Below are 27703 nucleotides of genomic sequence, written 5' to 3'. Positions count from 1 at the left end.
AAAGTTAGGTAGGAGAAATCTACTCTAAGTAAGATCAGTTCTCTCTAAAAGAAACTCTAAAGAGACACCCCCCCCACTCAGAGTCAACCAATATACAGAGTCAAGAAGTAGTAACCAGGATAATTATGAAAGAGCCACGGTGTGAACAGCTGGGGTGGTTTGCTGCCTTCTCCCACGCCTTTGTTTATTCTGTGACTAGCATCCACAGCATTCATCACTAGAATAAAGTCCTGAAACCTACTTTCTAAATAAAGTTAACCATCTGCCTTGGGAAGGCTCTTAGCCAGACTATAGAGAGAAGCAGTAAAGAGCTTGAGATATTCAGAATCTCCACAAAGACAACAGAGGAGACATCAAGAAAAGAATCATCTGATGCCAGCATTCCCAAGAAAGCAAAATCATCATATAGTCCCTTGATCTACTGCCTCATGCAACAAGTATTTCCTCTGTGCCCACTAAGTAACAGATGTGATTTAACACCCTTGGGGGAGACCCTGGTGAAGAAGTGGTCAAGTCCTTACCCTGGTCATGTTTCCATTCTCGTGAGGAAGAACAAAATAAATGAATAAACCTATATTGATCACACCAGGCCGTTTATGCGCTATGAAAAACAACAACAAAAAAGAGGGCGGGAGAGGGGATAAAGAGTGATGGTGGATGATAATTACATATGAAGTGCATTTGGTCTGAGACCCAATTAAAGTGGTATCTAGAGAAAGAGCTGAGGCTGAGGAAACAGAAGGTGCAAAGGCCCTGAGGTAGGAACGTACTTCCCAAAACAACAAGAAGGCCGGTATGACTGGAACACGGTGAGTGATGATAGGGAGGATAGAAATGATAGAAAATAAAGCTGGAAGTGAGCAGGAGCTTGACCACCAAGGGTCACTGCAGTCATGCTAAGGACTTTGGATTTTATTATCAGTGTACTGAAAGCCATGAGAAAGTTTGTTGTTATTATTGGGTTTTTTTGTTTTTTGTTTTTTTTCAGGGACTTGATTAATGTTCTAAAAGATTATCTGAGTAGATATTAAGCAGAGAATGGAAAGAATAAAAGCAGGGAGACCATATAGGAGACGACTGCACTAGAACAGGTGAAAGATGCTGGTGACCTGGATTAGGGATGGGATTGGGGAGCGGCGACAGGTGGTCAGATATGGCGTTTGTCCGAAGGCAGGGGTAGAAGTGGCAGCACTTGCTCCTGCATCGGGTATAGAATGTAGGAGAAATGGAGGAGATAAGGATGATTCTAAGGCTGGCATGAGCGATAGGGTCCGAGGTATCACCATCTCCTGATAGGAGAAGCACACCTGCCCTGTGGTGGGTCAGTGTGGTGTCTGTCACAGTTGAGAGGCCTATCAGACAAACATGAGAGGTGAAGGTATTGAGTAGGTAGTTGGATTCATGAGGCTCTTGTTAAAGGCAGAGGTGGTGGATGGAGAGCTCTGACTCCAGGAAATGCTGAACAAAAAAAGAGCACTGGGGTCACAAAAGTAGAGCACTGAAGGCCCCCCAAACCCAGAAGGCATGCTTTTTTGTATGTATTACCCGGCTAAATCTCCTGCCCTTTCCCTTCAGCCACAAGAGGCAGCTGCATAAATAGGAACCTTCAAAGAATAAAAAACAAATTGCAATTTAGACCCTTAACGACAAAAAGAGAAAAGCAAATATCAACAAATACATGAGGAATAAAAAGAGCAAGAAAATGAGGCAAGCGGACATATTCACCAGAATAGGATAATTCTTGCATCATGTACATAAAACTATCAATGGCTCAGGAAAGTGTGTTTTTCACATACATCACAGTCCATTGCGGGGTAATGGGAGGTGAGATGAAAAGGGCGATTTTGTCCACCATCATTCAGGGATCTAGTATCCTATAATGAGTAGCTCTGCCAACACCTATGACTCAGAGTTTGCCACTGGATGCTTTGTATCCTGCCAGCAATCAAGAGATGAGAACACGGAGAATGCATACTGCCTCTTCTTCGCCTCCCTCCTGGGGAGTATTTCAGGATCAAGGCCTGGAAGTGACTTTTCTCCTATTCTGCTGGCCAAAATTCAGTACACGGCCCATTTAACCCCAGCGGAGGCTGACGTGGAAAAAATGAAGTGGGATTTCAGGACACATGACTTGTCTCTGACACCCCAACCCAACAAGCAGAAAAACTAGCTCTCAAGAAAATAATAAAGTAGAAGAAAATTTTGAGATAGGAATGATTAACTATCTTAAGGAATTTGATAAAATCTCATATCCATAGGAAAAAGTGGTTCATTAAAATATATATATATATATATAATCACTATAAAAAATAAAATTATATTTATGATAAGTAGGAGCTGGTGGCTGGTGAAGACTTTGTGAGCTACAAATTTGATCCTTGGGATTATTCCAGATTATACAACAAACACATAAAGAGATGAAGAGTATGAAAGAAAACTCAAGACACAGAGGATGGAAACAGTAACTCCAACATTTGTCTAATAAGATATTAAAAAGCACAAAACAGATTGGATGAGATAAAATAAACAAAAGAATAGGTATTTTAGAGCTGAAGGAAATCATGTATCTTTAGATTACTATTCCCTTTGGGTACACAAGACTAATAAATGTGACCTTCACTTACATATATTCTGATGAAATTCCAGAACTCCAAAAATAATGAGCAAATTTTTAAATATGCAGAGAGAAAAAAACAAGAATATTACTTGCCAATGAACAGGAATTAGATTGGTATTGATATCCCATCTCTAAGGTTAAAACAAATGTAGCAATGTCTTCCCAGGTCCATAGAAAAACATTTAAAATTTTAAAATTCTAAACTTAGCTAAATCATCATTCAAATGTAAGGGCAAAGATATCTGGGGATACCTAACTGTTCATAAATTTATTATTTATAGGCCTGTCCTGAAAAAATTACTCATTCAACAAAACAAAACAAAAAATCACCCAAGAAAGAGAGAAACATGGGTAACACGAAACAGCAGGACGTGACGCAAACAACTTATCTTCACACCTAAAAAATATCTGTGGCAAAATTTAGAAGCAAAATAATGCCAACCTGGATCTAATATGTGCTTATTTAAAAGAAGATGACGCAGAAAGGGAAGTATCCTAAGGATAAAGTCTTGTCCAAGAGAAGGTATTACTGTTGATTGAGTCTAGACACTGACCTAAAACGTGTTTCTGTATACTTCTCAAAACGTTAAAGGAAACCACTAGAAAAATAAGAAGTGAATACTGAAATCTGTTAGAAGAAAAAAAGATGGAACAAGAACAGCACGAAGAACATCAATTTAAAAAATGGTAGTGTGGAAGACCTGGGGGAAAAGCAGCAGTCAAAAAGCATAAAAAAAAAAAAACTAAAAGGAAAGGAATATATACAAACATCATGAATTACAACAAATGTGAATGGGCCAAATCTATTAAATTTGTTATGTCTTACAAGTTAGTCTCTTTAAAATTCTAAGTTTGAGTAGTAGGAATGATGCTATATATACACTGTTTGTAAGACAACTGAAATCAAAGACAAGATGTGAAATTAAAAACTAGGAATATATTTTCCAAACTTGAGCTTACACAAAGAAATAAATAAGCCATTATTAATATCAGAAAAAAATATATAAACACAAGTATATATTTCAATATATACATCCTGATAACAATGAAATACAACTTGAAGTTAATCTCAAAAGGATGACAAAAATAAATCAGAACATTAGAAATAAAATTTCCTAAATAATGCTTGCATTAAGGAGAAAACAAAGCTGAAATTATAGACTGCTAGAAATAAAAGCGATGTTATTTTTATTAAAATCTGTGGAATTTGTCCAAAGAAGTATTTGGGAAAATATAAGTAGCTTTAACTACGTGCATAATAAATTAAGACAAGTGAAAATAAGTCAATTAAGTAATCACCTTAAAATTTTTTTAAAAGAAGAATAATGATAAAAGCAGATATTAAAAATTAGAAAGGAAAACAGACTGAATAAAATTAAAAGTTGGTTCTTTGGAAATACCACTAAAATAAACTTCTGGAAAATCTCAAGAACAAAAAGATGCCAAAAAGTAATAGTAAAAGAATTATTTTTAATAAGAGGTGATCATTGTGGACATGGCTTCAACTTGAATGATTCAGGCTCTAAAGAATCATAAATGCTAATTGTGAGGACCAAATAAGTTAATTAATAAATAACTGAGTCAGCATATAAGTTACTAAGTAAATAAAGTTAAGTAATCATTAAGGGAACAAGTGGATAATAAAATAAATTAATAAATGACTGTTAGGACTAAGTAAATTAATATGCATGAAGGGTTTAATCACCACCTGGCACATAGCAATGCTCTATGTGTTTGCTGTCATTATTAACTCACGTCACTCAGGCTGCTGGGTGGAGTAAATGTTCGTGAGGGAAGAGTGGAAATGGGGAGATTAGTTAGGATGATATTGCAATATTCCAAGGAGAAATGATGATGGCTTTGACTAGAGACAGGAATGGAGGTGATGAGAAGCAGCTAATGTACACATACAGTCTGAAGATAAAGCCAAAAAGATTCACTTAGAAACTATGTGGGATGTGAGAGGATCAAGGACGAGTATGAGTTTTCAGGCTTAAACGGCTGAATGAATGAAACTACTCTTCACTGAGATCAGGAAAATCTAGTGAAAAGCAGTTTCAGGAGGAAATGTAGAGCTGTATCTTAGATATATTAAATTTGAGAATCCTTTGTATTCAAGTCTATAAAAGCTACCTAATTATTTACAAAAAAACAGCTCAGTATATATTAAGTTCACAAAGCTGTTAAATTGAATAGAGACATCTTTTTATGCACACTAATGGGCTGGTCTTATCAGAGAACAAAATCACATAGTTTTAAATGCCATCTTACCACTTAGTTTACTGAATTAAATGCAAATAAAAGTCCCTTACTAATGTATCTCTGACAATCAAAAAAAGGCTTAGTTATTATGTTTTATAATTGATTAAATGTCAATGTATGTTTTGATTAAAATTAAAGAGACTTCTTTTCTCACAGAAATTAGCAAAGCTGAGAGAGTATTAGGTTAGGTAATTTTTTTTTTAACCAATGCAATAAATGCAGATATCTAAATAAATTACATTATCTTACTAGGAGATAAGTAATCTATATTCTCTGAAGCAGAAGTAATAGTTCTACAATTTTTTTTTTACTTTACATTACAATGGAATGAACTCCATATTGATGGGAATGTGAAAAAACTGTGGAACATTAATATATTTATAGCATAATTAATTTGTAAATGATGCTAGAGGTAAGACTATTAACTTGTAAATGGACACTATGTGCCAATAATTTATTTAGCTTAGTAGCAGTTTTCATTTGTAACTCAATTACTCAACATTCGTGTACATCATTGCTGTTTGCTGTAGAAATTATATTTATAATTAGGCAACAAGTACATTTAAGACATTTAGCAATTCACAGTTTTCCACCTGATAGCATATATGGCCTACCTCTAGATCATTATCATGCATCTCTCCTTTTTGACTATTATAACCAAGATTTGGCAAATTACTGAATCTAAATTACTTAAAGTTAGTAATAATCATATATGATTTCCTCCAGCTAAACTTTCTAATGTTACCATATATCCTTAATATTTTTTAAAAATTAACTCTGGTTATATGTATTCTAAGAAGGCAATGTTGGCAATGATTGACAGGCATTAGCATGCAAAGGGAATATGTGTATGTCATTTAAATGTTTCCAGCTAAATTTTTAAGCAATATTGTGCAGAAATGCCAACAGTAGAGCCATAATTGCCTATTTTACACTAGGAATAGAGATGGCGTTCACGTCTTAAAGAAAACAAAATAAGGAAGTTTTCTGCTTATGAAATAGACGTAATAGGTTTATCTTAAACAAAATGCAATGAATTATGCTGTCTTATCTGTAAAAATTACCTACAGATATCTCATAAGTAAAAGGTAATATTAAAAAACAAAATCTCCAATGCCATGAATACAGTCCTTATAATTTTTCTATTCTTAAATGACTATTATATAGTATTCTGTGATACTACAGGTAATTTAAAGCACCATTAAGAAAATATTCAATTCAATATCACGTACTTTGGTCAGACCTTACCTTCAGGATAAAGAGAGAGAAACCCAGTTGTATTCAATACCTGAAATGTCACCAACACACAAAAATGCAAGTAAATTGGCAACATTTATTTCAAGGCCTTTTGGTAGGAATAAAACAATTTTACATAAAAACTCAGAATCAGAAGTATGACATTCAATCCTTCCTGACAACTCTGCTACAAAACAAACCAAAAAGTCTCGCCTTCAATGTTTCCCAGCAATAGCACTCTCCCTAGTAACAATGGGTCTCAGAAGCCGTGTTTCCTGTTTCCAATCCCACAAATGCATGGTGTGATGGGTAGGTTTCTGTGTCAACTTGGCTAGGCTACAGCATCCAGTTATTTAATCAAACAATAATCAAGTGATTTTGTGAAGGTATTTTATAGATGTGGGTAACATCTACAAGCAACTGACCTCAAGTAAAAGAGATACTTGATAGTATGAGTGGACCTCATCCAATCAGTTGGAAGGCCTTTGGAGCAAAATCAGGCTTCCCAAAGAAGAAATTCTGCCTCAAGACAGTAGTACCAACTCCTACCTGAGTTTCCAGCCTGCAGGCTTGCCCTACAGATTTCTGACTTGCCAGTTCCAGTATCACATGAGCCAATTTCTTAAAACAAAGTTTCTTTTATATAGAGATACATAATAGATTCTAAAATACAGAATAGGTTTTCTGTTCCTGTGGCTCCCTGTTTCCTGCAGGGAGAGGGGTTCTGATCAGAACCAGTGGGCGTGAGATGGGCATTTTGACCCAATCTTAGGAGGGGTTTTGTGAAAGACAGGAGACATGCCTACCCCTTTTGAGTATTAAGGGACATAACAGAGTAACAACTACAAAGAATGCCAATTAACGGACTTCCCTGGTGGCGCAGTGGTTAAGAATCCGCCTGCCAATGCAAGGGACACGGGTTCGAGCCCTGGTCCAGGAAGATCTCACATGCCGTGGAGCAACTAAGGTCGTGCACCACAACTACTGAGCCTGCGCTCTAGAGCCCGCGAGCCACAACTACTGAAGCCCGCGCGCCTAGAGCCTGTGCTCCGCAACAAGAGAAGCCACCGCAATGAGAAGCCCGCACACCGCCACTAGAGAAAACCCGCCCACAGCAATGAAGACCCAACCCAGCCATAAATAAATAAATAAATAAATTTATTTAAAAAAAAAAAGAAAAAAAAGAATGCCAATTAAAAGTGATCTCAGACCGCCAAGAGAGCAAAGGTTAGAGTAGGCAAATGGATACGCTTGGAAGTGTTTTTTGTATCTATTCCAAAACTCTAAGTCCAATATTACTGAGCTTATTACTGAGTTTTAGGGTTTTACTTCTCTTCAATCATTCAACAAATACTCATAGATTGTTTGCTCTGTGCAGACCCTCCACTGGTTTCTGGAGATACTACTGTGAACAGGACACCAAGACCTCTCTGTCCTCATGGAGTTTACTATCTAGTTGGGAGAAGGCAGTTAACAGATAAAGATATAATTAAATAGCAGTGCCATGAAGAAAATAAAAGAGCACAATGGAAGGATTGAGGGAAGGAAGCAAGGCTGGGAAACTCTCTGCAGAAGCGCCATAACGGTGGAAAGATGTAAATACCTGGGAGCTTCAGGCAGAGAGAACGGCAAACACCACAGCCCTCAGATGGGAATGTGCTCTCAGTTTGGGGTAAAAAGGAGGCCAAAGTGGCTGCAGCATAGTGCATACAAAACAGAGGTTGGAGATGAAGGTCCAGAGGTTGGAGATGAAGGTCCAGGGGTTGGAGATGAAGGTCCAGAGGCAGGAGACAAAGCACATAGATCCTTTTGGTCGTGGAAAGAAATTTAGGGTTAACTCTAAGTGCAATGGAAGCCACCCTAGGATTTTAAATAGTATAACAACGAGGATCCAGCTAATACTTTTTTTAAAAGATCATTTTGCCTCTTCTATTGCTTGTGGAGGAAGTTATGGAAGCACAGACACCAGTGAGGGGACTATTTCAATGTTCAAAGCATAAGATTTTGTTGGGTAGCAATGTGGCTGGAGAGACATGAATAGACAATAGGGCTCATGTTGGAAGCAGAGTTGGCAGGACCTGCTAATAGATTTGGCAAATCAAAAAGTTATCCAATGTGATGTCTAAGCTTGCCCGAATTAGGATAAACTTCAAGTAAAATTGAGTAGACTGGTAAATAGAGACTGGGGCTCTATATCCAGTTTGCCATCTATGTGGCTTTGAGCAATTATTCTACATTCTGGCCCTCAGTTTTCTCATCCATGAAATGAAAGAGTTGATCAAGATGAATTCTACAGTCTTGCGCCGCCCTGACATCTCATGAATCTGTGCAAAGGTTGTAACTGCAAGCACATTGAACAAAGACCTTTTAAACATCTCAACATCTGGAAAATAGGTTCACTATTCTGGTTCTTTAGTTTCAGAATATTTCTCTCCCTGGCAGATTAGACTAAGTTAAATAAAAAGAAAAAATTCTGTACACCATCTATCATTCTGAATCATCATTCGTGACACTCGTGAGCACTCCCAATTATCATATAGGTGATGTGTGAGCAATGCCAGAATGTTAAGCTAGGGGGACTCTTCTGCATATGGTTCCCACAAAAAGGAACAAAAACAGTCATGGATGACTTCCCACAATTGACTCCAAATATCAGAAAGACCATTTATAGTTTATTTCCTTTTATTTAAAAATCTGAATATGAAAAGCAGAACATCTTTGACATTCTACAAAGTCCAGCATTCACTCAAGCATCACAGATATTATGCCCTGCATTTGAAAGTAATCCCAGAAACAGCCTCTTTTATTCAAGCACTCAGATGCTATTTTTTCCCAGAGCCATATGCTCTTCTTGTTCCTGGGTTTACAGGTTGCTGACTTCTCTTAGGGTCCCAAAGGGCAAAATATAAGCACTGAAAATGTAAACTGCTGTAGTGTTCTACCCAGTAGAATGTGGTTTCATAGTTATGGTGTTTATAGACATATTGAGACATATTGAGTGTCTATAGACATATAGACATATGGTGTTTATGACATATGTCATATTGAGACATATTTTTTTTAAGGAGCAAGAACTAAGAAGCATCGGAAATACCAGTATATGAGTAGCTCCAAGTAGAGACCAACTTTTTCCTGTGCTTTTTTGCAGGGGGGCACTCTATTACAATAAAATTTTAATCCCTGGCTCTCAATTTCTTAACTGTAGGAACAAATGTAACTCCCAGAACGTGCTTGTGTGCACAGGGGTTAGAAGACCAAGTGTAAGATGTATTTTTAATGGCATATTTCCTCCACTGAGGGGCATCCATTCTTTGAGTAGACAAATTCTTATTCCTACTTGCAGAGGAATGCAGCATGAAGTCAGAAGAAAAATGGAAAATGGAGGTAACTTGCTTGCATTCTTATCTGTGAAGACATGTCTAGCTTTAAAAATCTTTTCTTAAAAGGATACTGGACACAGTCCATGACTAAAAACAAAAGCATTATACACATTTGGAAAATATTAGTGAAGAAGGATTCTAATATGCTATGAATTTGGAGAATAAATTCCTGTTGGCATTAAAGCTTTCAGCAAGGTAGTAAAAATGATGAAAAATGATTAATACAAGTGATCAATTTTGACGCAGGATGTTTCCTGGAAGTTAGTTTTACAGAGAACGGATCATGGATTATGGAGAGCCCACAGACCATGTCTTTCCAGTGAAAACAGCATCTGCAGATTCTCCCCAGCAAATCAAATCTAGGGTGGAAGTTGAGTCTCAGTGTGGAGGGGGGTTAAACCTTTTAGTGCAATGATGGTAACACTACTAAATATGCAAATAACCACTGAAACAACTGATAAATTTCTTTCACTGAGCTCAAAGAATTTTAGAAAATATTTCATCAATTCTTACAATTTCATGTTAGGTTGGTGATAATGATTTCTATCTCTATAAAAGAATACCAAAGGGGTTAAGTTTAGAGACTTTAAAAAGGAGAAGTGAAAGCTCAAAGCCAGAGCTGATCAAATGATTGTGAAATCCTAACCATTGTTTCTGTGTTCCAGCCATAAAATCATGCAATATTCCCCGATGGTTTCAAAAAGAAAAAAAAGTCCCAACCTCTGCATTTTAAAGTTGAGAATTACATGTTACAATAATAAATGAGAAAAACACCTGATAGTGTAAAGATAAAACCAGAAACGACTGAATAATTTTTATCATGTACTAAAAGATAAAATCAAGTCACAATAGAATAGAGGGCAAATAGCCAATAAACAAGGAAAATGTCAGCCTCACTAGTAACCAGCTACTTAAAAATCAAACAAATTGAAACAAGATATGTTTTATCTATAAAACTGGCTGATGTTTTCTAAAATAATTTTGCCAAGTGTTAACTAAAATAGCAAGTTATAAAACAATATGTATGGTTTGATTCCAATTTTATTAATAATTAAACAAAAATTTAGATAAAAAAGACGTGAAAGGAGCTTAGATCAAAATGTTGACCCTGATTTATCTAAGTAGTGGCAGTTCATTTAAATTTTATGTTTTTCTTTGTAGTTTTTCCCCTTTTTCCAAACATCTTGGAATAAGAAGTTTCACAGTGAAAAAAAAAGTTGTTGCTAAAAATCAGGTTAACTAAAATGCCTATTGTGCTACTGTGAGTCATTTAAATTCATCAGGACTCTTAGAAAACTTTTAATAACAAGAGATATGTGTTCCAGGAGGACAGTTACCATTAGAATATTTATCTCATTTGGAGAAGATCATCCAATAGAAATCCCCTCAACCTTACTGAAATAAATGCACTAGAAAAGTTTAGTCACTAAAAGACATGCCTTGAAAACATTAAAGCATTTACAACTTAAACTGCTGCAGTTGAATATAATTCCAAAGATACTCAAATTTTAGAAATGTAAGGCTAGCATGATATCACCTGACCAGAGTAAAAACAATGGTTTCCTCCTTGGCTCTTGCATCAGATGTCAATTCCCACCCTTGCCCCACTTCCACCTGCTCTATTTTTTAATCACACTGGTGGATCTCAAAATATTTCCCTATGAAAATAAAAGGTATAGAAAATTATCGTTGGTTTTTGATACGATAATTTAATAGGGCTATATGGATTAGGCTGAAGATGATCTTAAAATAAAGAAAAAATATTGCTAGGTAAATTAAAGGAGAAAACTAGGAGATATGATTAAATTACTGAGGGATTATTTTAAAGTCTTTAAGACACTGTAGGAAAACAGATGAAGTTTTCCAATTAATTATATCTATTCATTAGCACAGGTTCGGCATTACTTCAAATTTCTGTTGGGAAAGCAGCTCCAGTTGCTATATACAATACAAAAAAACATTTAAAAAACATCTTAGTCACACTGACCTCTTCTTGATTAGTCCTAATATATCAGATTTTAATATGTGCAAAGTCTTCCCAATAAAATGGGTAAGTTGTGATGTATTAAAAGGAATACAATGCATCTTTTTCTAAAACAAGAAAACTAATTATACATATGTGTATATATACACACCCACATATATATATTAAATTATACACACACATACACCATACACACAAGCAGAGAACCCCAAATTAGATAGAACTGGCCAATAAAGTAGATTATATCTCCCTGGAAGTCACAGAAATGCAAAATAAGACAATGCTATTAATTAAGTAGAAAACTGGAACACAAAATTACATATAAAATTATATAATTATATGTTAAGTTTTGTGTGCATTTGTGTGTGTCAAAAACCGAATGAAACATACTAACATATTAACTGGTTGGGGTTATGGATGTTTAGAGATTAATGTTTTTTCATTTGAAAATTTCCTCATAGAAAATGGTCGTGTATTATTGATTGTGTATTATTTTTATAAGAAGAATTTACTTCGAATTTCTAAAAAGGAATAACAGATATATGCTTGCATAAACTGTCAACAGAGTCTATTCTAATTCTGAAACAAGTTGAAAAAATATTTTCTCAAGACATTCGGCAAGTATCACCTAAAATTAAATAGACAAGTCATCTAACTTTGTGTTCAGCTTGGCTTTCTTCATCTTCTGTAATAACCACAGTTTTGGAACAAATTCCTATCAAAGGTTCAGACCTAAACAAAAACTACTGAGTAAAAACACATCTGTTTTGGCTTTTTCTCCGAATAGTTCCCAGTATTTGTTAAAATTGAGATCTTTATATTAAACTACACGCACAAATAAACCCTACCAGGACCAAGTGTTACAAAATACAGCATGAGGCAAAGCAAATATATTTCACGACAATAAACTAGGTACCTTCAGGAACAACTTCATTTCTTTTAAGCCATCGCGATAAAACTGCCAATAAAATCATGTCCAGCTTTTTATTCTACAATGTTTTGAATTTCCCTAAAAACATCAAAATATTTCCTATTTCCTCAGTTAATAACCATTTCTATATTCTGACATGGCACTTTATGTGGGCAGTAAAGAAATATTAAAGCAAGCAGAAGAGTGATTAAAAGCAGTGACTAATGTCGGAGAGAGCTGGGTCTGAATCTTCAGTCCTGACTCCTAATTTTATGGTCATTAGAAATTCCTTAACTCCCCCTGAACATTACCTTTCTCACACATAAAATGACAGTAGTAATATTACACCATAGAATTGGAAGGTTAAGTCAGATCACGTATATATAACTCTTAAATTACTATATTAATTATATTAAGCAAGCAAAACTATGCTAACTAAAAGAAAACAGCCAATGGTATTGATTCCCAAGGAAATGGAGGGAAGTAATGAAGGAATCCTTCAGCCTTTGAATAATAGTCAAGTTTTTCTGTTTGTTTAACCTATTTCCATCTGAATAAGTCAAAGGCGAAAAAGAAATCAATCATGAAGTCCAGTCTGGAGATAATTCAAGAAATCAAGAGATTATATTACAACTAAGTCATGCAACTCAGGTGGAATCAGTAAATAGATTTTAAAACAAACTGGGTCTGGGTAATAAGTAGGAAAACAATACTGTTGCATAGGTCTCTTGGGTCTTTGCTGAGATCCACAAATTCTCACAACTTCCGGTGACTAAACAAGTGCCTATCACTTCCCTAAGGAATGGGAAATAAAAGCAATAGGAATAATTAAACTTGGTCCATGACCAAAGGTAGAGTAACAATCTCTAGAAAAGAAGCTTACTGGTCAATACTCTTCAACCTCAAATTTGATTTCTCACTGAGATACCAAGAAAAGTGTTTGAGTTTGGCAATCCCAAGAAACTGACATTTTCATGTCAATTATGATACAGTTTGGACCTTACCAAGTTTCTAAATGTACATGTTGTAAAAAAAAAAAAAAAAAAAAGGCATACCACAGAAATAGATGTGGGTAGTGGCAAATCGCTATGTTAGAACACTGAGCCTGATTCCATTTCAGCCAGATACTTTATATTCTGCTCAAATTCAGTCTGTCTCAGATATTTACTGAGAATAACATTAAATTAACACCAGGTTGGGGGTGAAGGGTTTAGCCTTACTGACCCATACAATAACTGGTCTTGAGAACACTAGGAACACTGTTGATTCTGTACCCCTTATACTCACTGAAAGAAACCAACATTTCCAGGGAAGTCAAGACCAATTTGTCTTGCCCGATGCTTAGAACAAGGAATTACAAAAGGACAGTTTAGAATATACTCCACCTTCCTGGGTCATGTGTTGCTGTCATCAAAGGAAAAATTCTTTTTTTCCTCTTTTGGAGGAGAGGGGGTGAACAGGTGGTGGTTGTTTACCTGAATACAGAATAGACTAGTATGAATAAAATAGAATGAAAAGATGGTTGAGAAAATACATAAATAGAAAAGTCTGAGCTGGAAGTTTCTGGTCCCTTTCTTTCCGGTCAGCCTGTACTTTGGTCCTAATGTATATGACAGTGTCCCAAAATGCTTAGTCTACATTCATCAGGATTATGTGCATGTTGCATCTAGAGCACTTAGAGCAAAATTTTTCTTCAAAGAATTTTACCTTTAGGTTGAAAAGAAATATGTTCCTTGTAACATGGTATAGAAAAATATTCCACAAATGGGACTTCCCTGGTGGTGCAGTGGTTAAGAATCCACCTGCCAATGCAGGGGACACGGGTTCGAGCCCTGGTCCAGGAAGATCCCACATGCTGCGGAGCAACTAAGGTCGTGCACCACAACTACTGAGCCTGCGTTCTAGAGCCCACGAGCCACAACTACTGAGCCCAGGTGCCACAACTACTGAAGCCCATGCGCCTAGAGCCCGTGCTCCACAACAAGAGAAGCCACCGCAGTGAGAAGTCCGCGCATCACAAGGAAGAGTAGCCCCCGCTCGCCACAACTAGAGAAAGCCCGCGCACAGCAACAAAGACCCAACGCAGCCAAAAATAAATACATAAAATAAATTTATTTTAAAAAAAATTCCACAAAATAAATCTGATCATCAGTGGAATAAAATTTCTGTGCTGCCTATTTTATGCCAAGGGCTATTCTAAGTACTGTAAACAAAGGTAAACAAACACAACCTTTGGACCAGAAACCAGGTTCTTCAAACGACACTTGAAAACCTGAGATCCTTTAGGTATCCCATAAAATTTGTTTCTTTAACCCAAATTTCACAAAAAGGCAAAAATAATCATATTCAATCTGAGTAATTTAACCATGAGAAAAGTGCCCAACGCAGAGAAGGTTATACCTAAATATTTGTTTAGTGAATAAAAGACACAAGAGATGAACTGCTACAGCTGGCCAAGACTAGAGCAAGAACAATTATCAGAAATATACAGGTTAAAGAATTTCTCTAGTCAAAAAAAAAAAAAAAAAAGCTAGATATTTTTAAATGTCTGAATGTTTGTTTCGCGGGGTTAGAAGGCAACATAAGGAGAAGTGGTTCAGTACCCTGGATAGCTCCAGGGAGGCACAGTTTCTCAAGTCCCAGATCTACTTAGTTGCTGGTGTCTTCCAGCTGCAATTTCCCTGTTAAAGGGCTCTGTCATTTTTAAGCCAGATTCATGCCCCATAAAAACAGAGTAGACTCCTCAACCCCATCCTCACCCCGAAACACATGGAACAAATACGCACACAGAGAAGTCTAGCCTGTTCGTTAAAAAGAGAGTATCTTCTGTCCTGACCAGGGAATAAACCTGTCACTTTAGAAAACTGATCCAGGAAGTCTTATCTCTTGCTGTGTGACAGCTGATCCTGAGAGGGCTCACCGCCCAGATCTAGAGTAAGGGTTTACCCACGGGATCGATAAAGTAGCTATCTTCTAGTTGAAATAAAACGTATTACCAAACCATAATTCAGTGTTATAAACTCAAATCAATAAATCTCTTTCTGAAGAAGACTCTACCGGAAGCATAGTACCTTTCCATAACATTCACATAAGTGAAGCAACTTACACATGAGCTATGACTACAAAGTCGTGGTAATGATTATAAAGTAACAAGAACTGTAAAGTAAAATGACACCATTTCATATCTCAAAACTATACAGAGCTAAAGTAAAATACTGACAAACAAAAGAGCCTCATCTTTACTATTCTACTTATTTTGCTTACCTACTGAGTTCCTAAATCTTTGCTTGTTACTATACCGTAGCAGTCATCTTACGGTTGGACATTTATTTGCATAGTTTCTCCCATACTAGATTGCAAATTTCTTGATAGGAGGGATCATGTATCATTCACCATGGCCAATGGTATCCTGGACACAGTAAATGTTCAATAACTGTTTATTGAATTAAACTGAGTTGAAGTAACTCATCTCTGGTTTATGAAACTTCTGTTTTCATAGCGATACGAGTGGGAGCTATCCCAGGACACAATCATGTCACCGTAGAGAAAAAGGAAGAGTTGTTGGTTCTTATAGTAAACGTAACAAAGAGATTTGGGGCATCTGGAAATATTTACCCCATAAAGAATCCTATGAGAGAAAGTAATACAAACCATACCTTCCTTTCTGCTGAGAAATCACAGAAGATTCTATTTATGTTGTATTTTTAAATCCCCAAAGACTGTATTATGAGGGAGAGAAATATAAAAACAATTGAACCCTTGAGGAAAACACAGGTCAAAAGAGATTCCTTTTAAAGAAAGAAAAAGGAGGCAGGGAAGAAAAACAAAGGGGGAGAGGAGGAGGGAGGGAGGGAAGGAGAAAGGACGAAAAGAAAGATGACGCTGTTAAAAGTGATGCTGGAGAGTAATGAAAGTTACGTCTTGACAGATGGTGAGAAGGTTAGGAAAAGCAGCACCACCCAAAAACTGTACAAGTAGAAAATAAGCTTATTCTTGTTGGTCCATGGATTATATTACACGGAATAGAGGAATGGTGGGTATGTATGTTTGTTCGTTTGTTTGAAGATTACTTGTTGGGCAAATGCTTCCAGGAAATGCTTTGGGAGAGTTCACTTAGATATCTTGCAACAGACGCTCAACTTCAATAATCTCAAAAACTGCCCAAGTTTTCCAAGGCAAATCCACATTGTATGCTCAGTCTCACCAAATTCATATACGCTGTCCATTTTTATTCTTACGTAAAATTTATCTTACATGAAATTATCAAGTGTTTTAAAATAGTTATTAAGAGTTTGGAGCACTCATGTTAGAAAATTAAGTGTTACCAAGTGAGGCTCCTTTTTTTTTTTTTTTTTTTGAGGCCCCTTTTTAATTCAGGACGTTTTCCATTTTACTGGGAATCAATTCTGTCTGGTGTTTCTAATCCAGCATGTTAAAAAATCATCCTACAAGGCCTCTGATCTTGTTTAAACACTAAAATTTCACAGTACAGATCCAAATTTCCATAAAAGTGACTCTGCTAGTGAATCCATTTCATTGTCCCCTCCATCTGCAAAGAATAGATTTTTCTTTTCTACCTCAAGAACACCTAATCCTTACATTTTAAGAAACAGTACTTGAGTGCTTTTACTGCCAAAAGTCTCATTGTAATATAGCTGGAATATTCCCCTGTGAGTACTAGTTAGTGCTATTGCTTGTTCACACATGCTTTTTTAATTTCAAGTATGATTAGTTATAGGCAAGTCACTGAATATTTAAATTTGGTACAGATAGGTTTTCAAACTACCTGTGAACAGAAGCCGGTAAATTAGAGGGAGTGTGGGAATATGAAATCTGAGCAGAGCTGTTTAAAATCTGGCTGTTGTACGTTATGCTCCCTTCCTTACCTGTAACACCTGCTTTCTGCGGAACCAGAAGTCTGTGTCTCCTGTGGCTTAGGTTTTAGACCGGGGTGAGCGTTGTAACAGCCTCACCATAATGTTTGGCATGTTCCAGACTCCCCTGTGGTTGAGAATATGCATAAGTTGAGATGGAGCAGGGAACAGCAGAATCTTCAAAGCCGAGAGAGAAGTCCAGAGACCACAGGGAGACCTCAATGCCCATTACAGGCTTAAAGAAAATAAAAATAAAACTCTAGAATAGTATTGACTTGCTAAAACCCAAAATGAACATAAGTATTAAATTTTTACTAAACTGTAAATCAAACCTTAACAAAAACCTAAGTCATCAGTTTAAAAGGAAACCAAACTGTTGTAATTCTAAACCCAGAGGCAGTAGTGCGGTGTGAGATAAAATGCGTGAGACCAAAAATTGGCAAGTTCTGGATTCTTTTTCCTATTCTGTTTCTTCTGAAATGTACCACCGAGCATATCACTTAACCCTCCTAGACCCTGGATTTCCATTTTTTCATCTGTAAAACAAAGAATCTGGACTAGAAAATAACTAAACTTGCTTCCAGAAATAAACAGGCATTTCATTCCATTTGAACTCAAATCTGACTTGCACTTGAACAGTTCTAAAAAGAGAGAACACTTTGTGTCTTTTATAAATGTGTTATAAGTTTCCGAAGTTAAACTCTAGTTCCTTATGAGGGTAATATGCATTTTTCTTTCAAAACAATTCCAGATGATAGGAATGAGGACAAAGACCTGAAGAAGTGAAAAAATATATATATATATGAATCTATGTGTGGGTATATGTATCTCCAGTTCCAGAGTATATTCTCATTTTCTTCCAAAATCCTGCAAAGTTATAGAAAGTAGAGCATAAGGGCCAACATAGCGGCTCCTGGCTTGAGGTATGTCTCCTTCGCCACTCCTCTGAGTAAACCAAGGAGCCAGAACATGTCAGCAGCAAGAGAAAGCTTCCTGCAACGTCATACGAGAAAAGGCCCATATCAGAGTCTAAAACCAGGCTGCCAAGAATTGCACTTAAGTTGTCGGAACCACAGAGGACAAGGTATCTGCCGCTCCTCTCCTACTGTATTCCATGGTCTTATAATGAGGGACAAAACTACAGCCAGCCTGTACTCAGAGCTGTGGTCCTGCCCTGGCAGCTTGAAATCCTAGTCAGACAGGCCACATGATGCTAACGGAGAAGTCTAAAACATTTAGCAGCGTCAGAAATGAAAAACAGCTCAAGAAAACCCAATGAGGATCCAAGCACTGAGAATGACGTATTTCCTAATGACCAAATCCAAGTTTGGTCCACTGAGACATAGTCCGTCTCTTAGAGTGAAATACCTTAGACAACATTAATATTGCGAGTGATGGTTGTTAAAAAGCAAGGCAGAAGAAATATTCAAGGTTTAATCTCAAGGAACATGTGTAAAGCATAGCTTTGAGAGGAGGTGGCAAACATATAGGTGACTTCCCCGTTCTGTTTATATAGCAAACAGTCCTCATCAATAACATTAGTCTTTTCTATAGTACCTGGCTCTCAGTTCCACAGTCTTTCTCAACAGCCAGGCCTTACTAATCAGCCTGAATTGGCATGAGAAAGAAAACCTATTTACCCCTTTTCCTATAGGAGAAAAGAGCCCTGTGTGTGGAGAACTGTGAAGCCTTGTTAGTCCTTTGGGCTTCACCATTAACCAGTTAGACAAGTCACTTTGTAATTCAAGGCCTCTCCACCCTTAAGAATAAAATTTCGAGTAGGGGTGGACTATCTCTAAGTTTCCTTTGTGTGTTCAAGCCTCATATATTTATAATCTTAAGCGATGGGGAGTATCTATGACGACTGAAAAAAGCATGACTATCCCATAACTCAAAGAAATAAAGTTACTCATTGAAGTTATCAATTATCGTTATTTTTTTTCCTCCTGAAGAGCTGCAGATACTAATTATAAGATTCTTTGTCCAACAGTGGTTATTTAAGCCAGGAAATATATTCTAATCCAACTCCTTCACAGATGAGGAATTAGATTTTCAGAAAGGTTAACTGATTTGCATAATGTCATGCCAGTAAATCTGAATACCCAGATTATGATTATCAACACCAAGGTTATTAGCACAATTATTAGTTTTTGTGGAGTTTACAGAGTGGTTTCCAAACTGCAAACCCAAATCTATTGACAAGCCAGTACCTTTCCTCCATCACGGTCTCGTTTGTGGTGATTTCTTTGTACCTGAATACATTTAAGGTGCCTACATTCTTTCGATTCCTTCTGATTCCTTTTGATTCCTTATTCATTGAGCACATTGTACTCATCCATTCATACCTGCAATTTGCCAGTTTCCCAATTTAGCATCTCTGAAATATTTACTAGTGGGGAGTATACTTCTTTACCGCATCATAACTATGCTAAATAAGACCTTATCTAACACAAGCCCTGTGGAACCCAAAGGGCAACCATTTACTGCTACCTTTTTGTCTATTGTCTTTTACCTGCATGTAGTTGCTGTTTATGCTTCCTTGAGCGGAAATTAATTAACTCCCTAAAAATCATCATGATACGGCATAAAATGATCTTAATACGTCACTGTGTCTGTTGTCTAAGCTTGAATCCAATTTTCCAGTGCTTTATGTTGATTTGATAAGCAAGAAGAGGCATTTCAGGTTGTACATGAAATAAATGAACATAAATTCACCAAGTGACCATATTCCTGTGGGAGCAAAAGGAGGCATGGTATTTAGCATAAATGAGTGTAAGTGGTGAGTTAGATAAGTAGTCAGGAGACCCGAATTCCATCCTCAACTTTCACACTAAAGGTACAAACTTGCACAACTTTCCTCACTTCCTTGAGCCCCAACTAAAAGTGAGGGAGTTCAACTCGCTTTTCTAAGATTAGATTCATATCTATCATTTTATGACTACCATGGGCAGCCCCGAATACCCCCTCCTCTGCATGTATGGCAGCTCTTCTGGGCAGTTATCTAATACTTCACGTGGCAGCGTACACCAGCCACTGTGCTGTGCTTCGCCAGGATGGCCCACTGCCAGACCGGCAGGCACAGCCTCCGGCCCTATGACGAACCCCAAGCTTCCCAGGGCAGCAGTCAGTAGTAGCCTGCTTCAACAACACCTGAGAAAACAAAACTTCTCATCTTCATCTTCAGTCTTTACTACACGGGACAAATTTAAGACCTTAATGGCTACTTTTCCCTCTAGTGTAAAGTGCCAGGCCAGCTGGCTCTAAAATACTTCATAAAGCATGCAAAAAGCCCCAATTCCATAGGCATGTATCACTGCACTAAGAAGGGACCTTGGAGAGTTTTAATATTAAAAACTGAGACCCAGAGAATGGAAATGTTAGGACTAGAAGCAAGCATTCTTGATTCCAAACCGGTGTGCTCCCAAGGGGAATTTATCAAAGTACAGAGAGAATTCACAACTTCTTACTTCAGTGGATTTTAGTGGGTGTTTCTGTAACACATCATGCAATCTAGTGTTTTCTTAACATTCATGGTGAAAATTTTAGAAGTCTCCACATCTTGATTGTTATAGTGAAGCAGTACAGTAATGAGACAAAGGATTTGTTCTAGAGCTAAAATCACGTCTCCTTCACTTATATTTGGCCAAGTTAACTTCTTTGCACTTCTTTTTGTCGTATGAAAAATGGCATTTAAAATGCTTTCAAATTATTTTTGGAAGTTAAAGACAGATAGCTAATGTAGCATTAGTAGTGCTGTGCCTTCACACATTCCTTAATGGATTCAAAAGACATATGTTGCCTGAGAGTCACAACAAATCTTACAAATTAAAGTTATCTCTTCAATGTGGCCTGATACCCCAGTTGGTCCTTGGGCTAACATCCTAAGATGCACTAGTGATCTTGAGGACATTTCCTGCAATGGTCCTGACTGATACTGTTCTTTGTTTCCAGGACTCTTAGAACCACACTGCATGGAAATATGACTGGGGATTTGAGAAGATATTTTGTTTTTTAAAAACAAGTTTAAATAAACCTAAGTAATGGAAATAAAAGAAAGTTCCTTTTTTTTCTTTTTTAATCTCAAGATGGTACAGGAGAGGCTTCAAATGTACCACTTCCTGGTAATGTAGAAATAATTTCTGAGAACATTAATCTCAACACAGCAATTTAAACCGACACACGTGTGCATTCATTATAAAAACAAATATCAGCTGCAAGAAGTATTATTCAATATAGGATCAGACTATTTTTCAAATGTGTCTTAAAGCCCCGCCTCTACAGGAAGCTTTTCCCAGTTTAAACGTACTCGACTGTCCCCAGCTTTTAGTCCACAACAGGAAGCAAGCTGCATCTATCACATTTGCAGAGGTATTTCCATTTGCAAGTTGCAACATTATGGAGCTAAAAGGAACCTTTAAGACCACCCATTGCAAACTTTTCATTTTAGAGAGGAGAAACTGGAGCCTGCGAGGTTATATAGTTTTTTTTTGCTAAAAATAGAAAAGCAAAAAAGAAGCTGAGACTAGGCTAGAACAGAATGCACATCACTAGGTAGGTAATCTGGCCCAGTGCTCTTCCCAGGAGTCATGGGATCCATGAGATCCGACTTTACACTATACAGCAGGCAGAGTTAGTTAGCAAGACTCAGGCTCGGAACAAATCACTCTACCTTTGCCTATACCTATTCTAAATGAATTCCTCATATCTGTCAAGGATTTGTCTTACTTTCGTAAAATTAGAGTAGCTTTTTTAAATGTTTCTTTCTTTCACGACTTTTTAAAAAACATTGTTCAATTGCGCTCTGTCCCAAGGGTTAGTAAGTGCTAAAAAACAATGGTTTCAGACAGATTATACATTGTTCTTCTCTTCTCCATTGCTAAAGATATTCATAAAGCATGCTTTTCCCAATAGCTTGGGCTCTAATTTCTATAAGTAGTCTACCTAACCAAGATCCACAGAAGGAAAAATGTGTGATAGCTCTATGTGACCCTGATAAGATGTTGACAGTTTTGTTTCCACCTACAGATCCCTGAAAATGTTCTCCTAGGAACTAGCCCAACTATTAAAAGGGTACCATGGAAAAATCAGTTTAGGGATATTGGGGTCAAGCCAGGGAAGAGGACCAATATTTCTGTTGCTGTGTCAAACCAGAGAAGTAAAATTCTCATTTCAGATCAGTGTGGAATAACCCTGGAATTAGGTCATGATGCTGGCATTGGAGAAACAGTTTCCTCAGTGGAATCTCTTAAAAGATCCATAGAAATATGCTTTTGATGCACTTTGAGCTTATAATTATTGTCAAAACAAAGTTAAGTAACTGCTGATGGTAGGTTCTACATGCATTAATCACACATAAACAATGTAAAGTCTTCTTTACAAATTCTAGGCAAGCTAAATAGTTGTAAAATAAACATTTAAAGTACTTCAAGGAACCTTACAGGAATTCCATTATCTTGTTGTCATTGTTGTTTTTAAAGCTATAACTCATGATTTATCATTCTTTAATACTGCATATAGTAAGTTTCAACCCCTAGTCAATGAATCCTGTATTTTGGTCAATAAGCAACTATTCTGAGAGCACTGCTTAGATTCTGCACATAAAAACTAGTATTCCATATATACTAGAGTGAAATACACTCAATAATGATAATGATGATGATAATACAAACTAATGTTTACAGAAGGCTTACTAGAAATCAGACGTATGTATGACTTATTTCATGTAACAACCCCATTTTACAGGTAAGAAACTGAGGTTAAAAAGAGGTTACATAACTCGCTCAAGATTACACAACAAGAAAGTAGCAGATCCAAGCTGTCCTTTCAAGTCCACGTGATTCCAAAATGCCTGTTCTTAAACTACTACTCCATATTTCCCACAATTTAATCTTCCACCAATGAGTTCTGTGAAAATATTACTGTAATTCATCATCAAGGACAATCATCATCATTGTGGAGATCTTCAGAATCACTGGATGTAGGGGAGTAGGAATGGTGGACTGATAAATAAACCAAGGGTTGTGGTATCATGTTTTCACAAAGATAACATCTCTGTAATAAAAATATGGGAGAAAATTCTGCTCAAGAATAGCATCTCACAGTGAAAACACTGTAGATTCAAAATCTTAATACAACACAAAATAGCATGCCTGGCATCTTCCTAGACGACTAGATATATATTAAATGAAGAGGGCTTTCAGCATCAGCTGAGCCATCTGAGCCATTTTTCAAAGTAGAATCATCCATTGAATCTGACTCAAAATAATGAATACAGTCTCACACTGATTCTCTCTTTTGTTACCTTCCCGAATCTAAATTATAGTTGTGAGGAGCATGTGAGCAGATATGGCAAAAGTGAAACAAACAAGTCTAAGAGAAAAATCACAAATTAATCAACTGCAGCTGGAGTTACATATATTTTCAATTAAGTGTACATTTATTGTACAGTTTGATGCTATTGCCTATTAATGTTAGGTTTCTATTGAAAACCTTGTTTTCTAAAAGCAAGAGGTAAAAAATAATCTAAATACTCAACAATGGGGGTCGGTAAAAAAATACGGAACATCCATATCTTAATGTAGCCATTAAAAATCATACTAAAATAATACGATGGAAAATTTTCAAATAATACAAACAACAAAACTGTTAAAAATTATATGATCCAAATTCTGCATGTGTGCCAAAAGGCACCAAAAAAATGTCTTAATGTGTATAGCTCAAAATGTTAATGGAGGTCTCATCTACTGGTAGGAGGATGTTTCCCTGTCTCTCTCTCCCCCCACCCCCTTTGCTTTCTTCATTTCTTCCTTTTACCAATTTTCATAGTCTACAAATATGCTCTAAGTATAATTTTACTTGGTTAGTAAACTATATTAATGCAGGATAGAAGAGTACGAGTTTTGCAGTCTATCTGGATCTAAAAACTGACTATCACTAACTTGGTAAGTTACTTAAAATCTCTAAGTTTCACTTAGGAGGATGATATGTTTCCACATAGCAGATCCATTGTGAGAATTACATGAATTAACATATGTAAAGTGATTAAAAGAATGCCTGGCACATGATCGGGACTCAGAACATGCTAGCTATTGCAGTTGCTACTGCTGCTGCTTATTTTATTACTGGAGAATATTCAGCCAACCAATGGCTCCGCTGTAAAAACACAAGACATTCATATTTTAATCAAGATACAATGTTATTAAAAACATATGACTTCCCAGATGAGAGCAGTACATATGTAACACTAGTATATCTGCCAAACATTGAGTTTAAATGGACTATTCTGTGGTTACGAAAATAAATTTGACAATTCTTAGCAATATTAGAATTTTTAAAATGAGTATTGTTACTTATCTGTTTTTCCTCTTCCATCATATATCTATAGATGACCCTTTGTGGACTTCTCTAGGTCTACTTTTCACTCATTCTTTTCTTAGACACAACAAGATGATTTGGGGATTAGGTAAGCAGTTACAGGACAACAGAAATCTGACACCAGGCATGTGGTACATGCAAAGTCCATACAACCCAATAATGTCTACAAGCAAAGGGATAAGAACTTTACCAGGACCAAGATAATCAACATTTGAAGGTCTACCATCACCTCAACAGGAAGTCTAAGCCTAGGTCACTTATTTGGCATCAGTAAGGGTGATCAAACCCATCTTCGAAAATGCAATGGACTTCTTTCCTGGTGTGATAAGAAAACATTCACATCATAATTTTTTTTTTCCTTACTACTAGAATAGAAGCCTCTGTGATACTAAACTTCCCTTCATCAAGCCAGGGCCTAACCCAAACATATGTAGTTAGAGCATATACTTTTCCTTGATTATGTCTCTTAAGCAAAAATAAAACAATTCCTTTCAGAAAGTAAGGAGCAAGCCTTACTCATTTGTCTCCCTCCTCCTACCTCAACCCCAAACTCCCAATCATCATGGATGTTCCCTGACATACAGCAGGCTCTTTTAGGTTAATATTTTCTGAATGAATGAAGCCTTCTGATTTCTCAAAATATGCAGAAATATAAGAACATGCAAACATGTGCTTCATAGTGATAAACCTTGAAGTGGTATTTCTTCCCATCTGAAATATTAGCTCCTGACCTAGTCCTAAAAGAATGACTGGAGTGAGAGGTGAGGTGGCCTTGAGGCAGGAGACAGATGGCCTCCAGGCTGAACAGCTGGAGTCTGTCCCCTCTGGACAGATACTCCCAAGATAAAGAAGAGGAGGAGCTGAACCCTGCCGAGATAAGAAACCACCCATTTCTCATTCTCAAGGTCAAGGACACCTTCCTGACTACACATACGCAGAAAGGCTCCTTGGAGGTCAAAAAGGGAGTGATGTCAACCTAGCCATAGGCCTCTTCGCTGGAATCCATCTTGGCTAAGAGATGCATGTGCGCACATTAGAGGACCCTGGGACAAACCAAATAATGGACTCAGAACCAGGCAAAGCAAGATGACTGGCCAAAGGAAACCCAGAAGAAACACCCCATGTAAGTGATTTAAACTACCACGAGCACGTGACTCTGAGTCTGCCCATGTGTCTATCCACAAGTACTCCTTTTTCCTCCTAATAAACACTTTACTTGTTTCACTACTTTCCATGTCTTTGTAGGAATTCATTTCTACAAAGCCAACGAGCCAAGGGCCTTGTCACCGCCACTGATCCCTGGTGGTCTAGTGTCTGGGATTCAGCACTCTCACTGCCGCGGCATGACTTCAATCTTTGGCCAGGGAACCGAAATCCTGCTTCAAGCCGCTACAGGCCGAGGCCACCCGAGATCAGCCTGACCCGGTCTCACAGTTTGTGGCCAAGCAGGAAACTACCCAGAGGTGTCCAGGTCTGCACTCTGTGTACCTTGCAATTCTACTTCCCAAAATAGAATTCTTAAGGTCATTTCTTCAAATATGTGATTAACTGCATGCAAAGTGGATTTTTTTATATTTAAGTTAGATTAAAATACGTAACTCAAGATTGTTTTAACCACACACAGAAAGTAATTTTCAATTTAATGATGTCAATGAACTTAAACCAAATGAAATGACAGGGATTTGAAAACAAATTTGAAAAGAATAAGGCACATCTCAAATATTGCTGATCTCTTTCAAACTCAGTTTTACATTTGAGAAACTGTATCTTAATGAACCGTCAGTAGAGGCAATCAGTTCTAATATACAGTTGACCCTCAAGCAACTCGGCAGTTAGTCCATGTATAATTCACAGCCGGCCCTGTATATCCAGGGGTCCTCCACATCCAGGGATTCCATCAACCACAGACTCTGTAGTACTATAGTATTTACTACTGGAAGATATCCTTGTATAAGTGAACCCACATACTTCAAACCCATGTTGTTCAAGGATCAACTGTAGTACCTCCTTTAATCTCCATGACACTAAAACAACACAGCTGTCTTCTGAATTCTCTATCTGCTCCTTCTCCATCTCCTTCACAAGTTGGCCTTTCTTTTCTGAACCTGGACTTGGGCATGGCACATGGGGGTCTTCACGGTTCCATGTTCAGTCTTCTATCCTGTATGTTGACATCTCTTGCTCAGCAAACATCCATCCTCTGGCCAATACTTCAACTGTCAATCCTTGGAAGGCAACTCCCATATCCAGACCTGGAGCCCTGTGTGGACTCCTGAGCTACAATCCCTCATCTCCATTTGCCCACCGTACGTTCACTTGAATGTCCTACCATCACTCTCAAGTTAAAAATGCTGAACACCAAATGCACCGCATTTGCTCCATCACCTTTTTAATACAGCTTTCACCATTTTCATTAGGCTCAAAAAGTCCCTGATAAGCCTTCTTGTGAACTTAACACAGTGCCATTTTGGAACCTGAATGAACGGAATCCCTGTTTTCAATAAGGAATGAGCAGTCAAAGGAGATACGAGTGAGGGGAAAATGCAATAAAGACCAAGATAGCTTACATTTATCTGACTTTCGCAATCTTGGGGGCTTCCTTGTGGAAGGAAGATGATGACTGCCCAACCACTTTGAACATCTGCCTATGTTTCGGAATTTTCACACATTGTGAATTTCACACAGCAGTTGAAGCCAGAAACTTCAGAGACTACCTTACTCCTGGGCACCAAACCAGGGAGAACCAGTTTTTTGGCTGGAGCATTTAGGGAAGCATTTGGTTATTCAGTTTTGGGAGGCAGATCCCTGGCATGACAGGTGCTGGGAAGCCATATGATCAGAGACAAGTCCTGGGTGTGGCTGTGTAGCCCCAGAAACAGGTTCTCCGGCAACTATCCCAGAGACTCTGGAGGCTAACGCCTGTTGATACACTCTTTTGCTTGTTAAACTAGCCTGTGCATAGTCTGTTATTTGCAACTAAAAGCCCTGTACAAGACACACATTAAAGTATTGAAATTCCACTAATTCTCAGAAGCACAAATTGAATATTAGGGAAAAGTGGTCCTT

At 37.3% G+C, this 27703-nt stretch overlaps 1 long non-coding RNA gene across 4 annotated transcripts; it reads right to left on the bottom strand.

Moving 5' to 3' along the window:
• Positions 1 to 10608: 10608 nt before the first annotated feature.
• On the bottom strand, positions 10609 to 27326 carry LOC118887858. Of its 4 annotated transcripts, XR_005018180.1 has the most exons (4): positions 27205 to 27326; positions 24828 to 24953; positions 22943 to 23314; positions 13775 to 13864 (listed from the first exon to the last, which is right to left on the bottom strand). It is a non-coding gene; the product is annotated as an uncharacterized LOC118887858 (long non-coding RNA). The 4 variants fall into 4 exon arrangements; XR_005018178.1 differs by lacking the exons at positions 22943 to 23314; positions 24828 to 24953; positions 27205 to 27326 and adding exons at positions 10609 to 11586; positions 15654 to 17266; XR_005018177.1 differs by lacking the exons at positions 22943 to 23314; positions 24828 to 24953; positions 27205 to 27326 and adding exons at positions 12496 to 13184; positions 15654 to 17266.
• Positions 27327 to 27703: the final 377 nt, after the last annotated feature.

Source organism: Balaenoptera musculus, chromosome 21, assembly GCF_009873245.2.
Source record: "Balaenoptera musculus isolate JJ_BM4_2016_0621 chromosome 21, mBalMus1.pri.v3, whole genome shotgun sequence".
Lineage (NCBI taxonomy): Eukaryota > Metazoa > Chordata > Mammalia > Artiodactyla > Balaenopteridae > Balaenoptera > Balaenoptera musculus.
The sequence above is the reverse complement of the archived record's forward strand: the minus strand, read 5'-3'. Positions and strand labels throughout refer to the sequence as shown.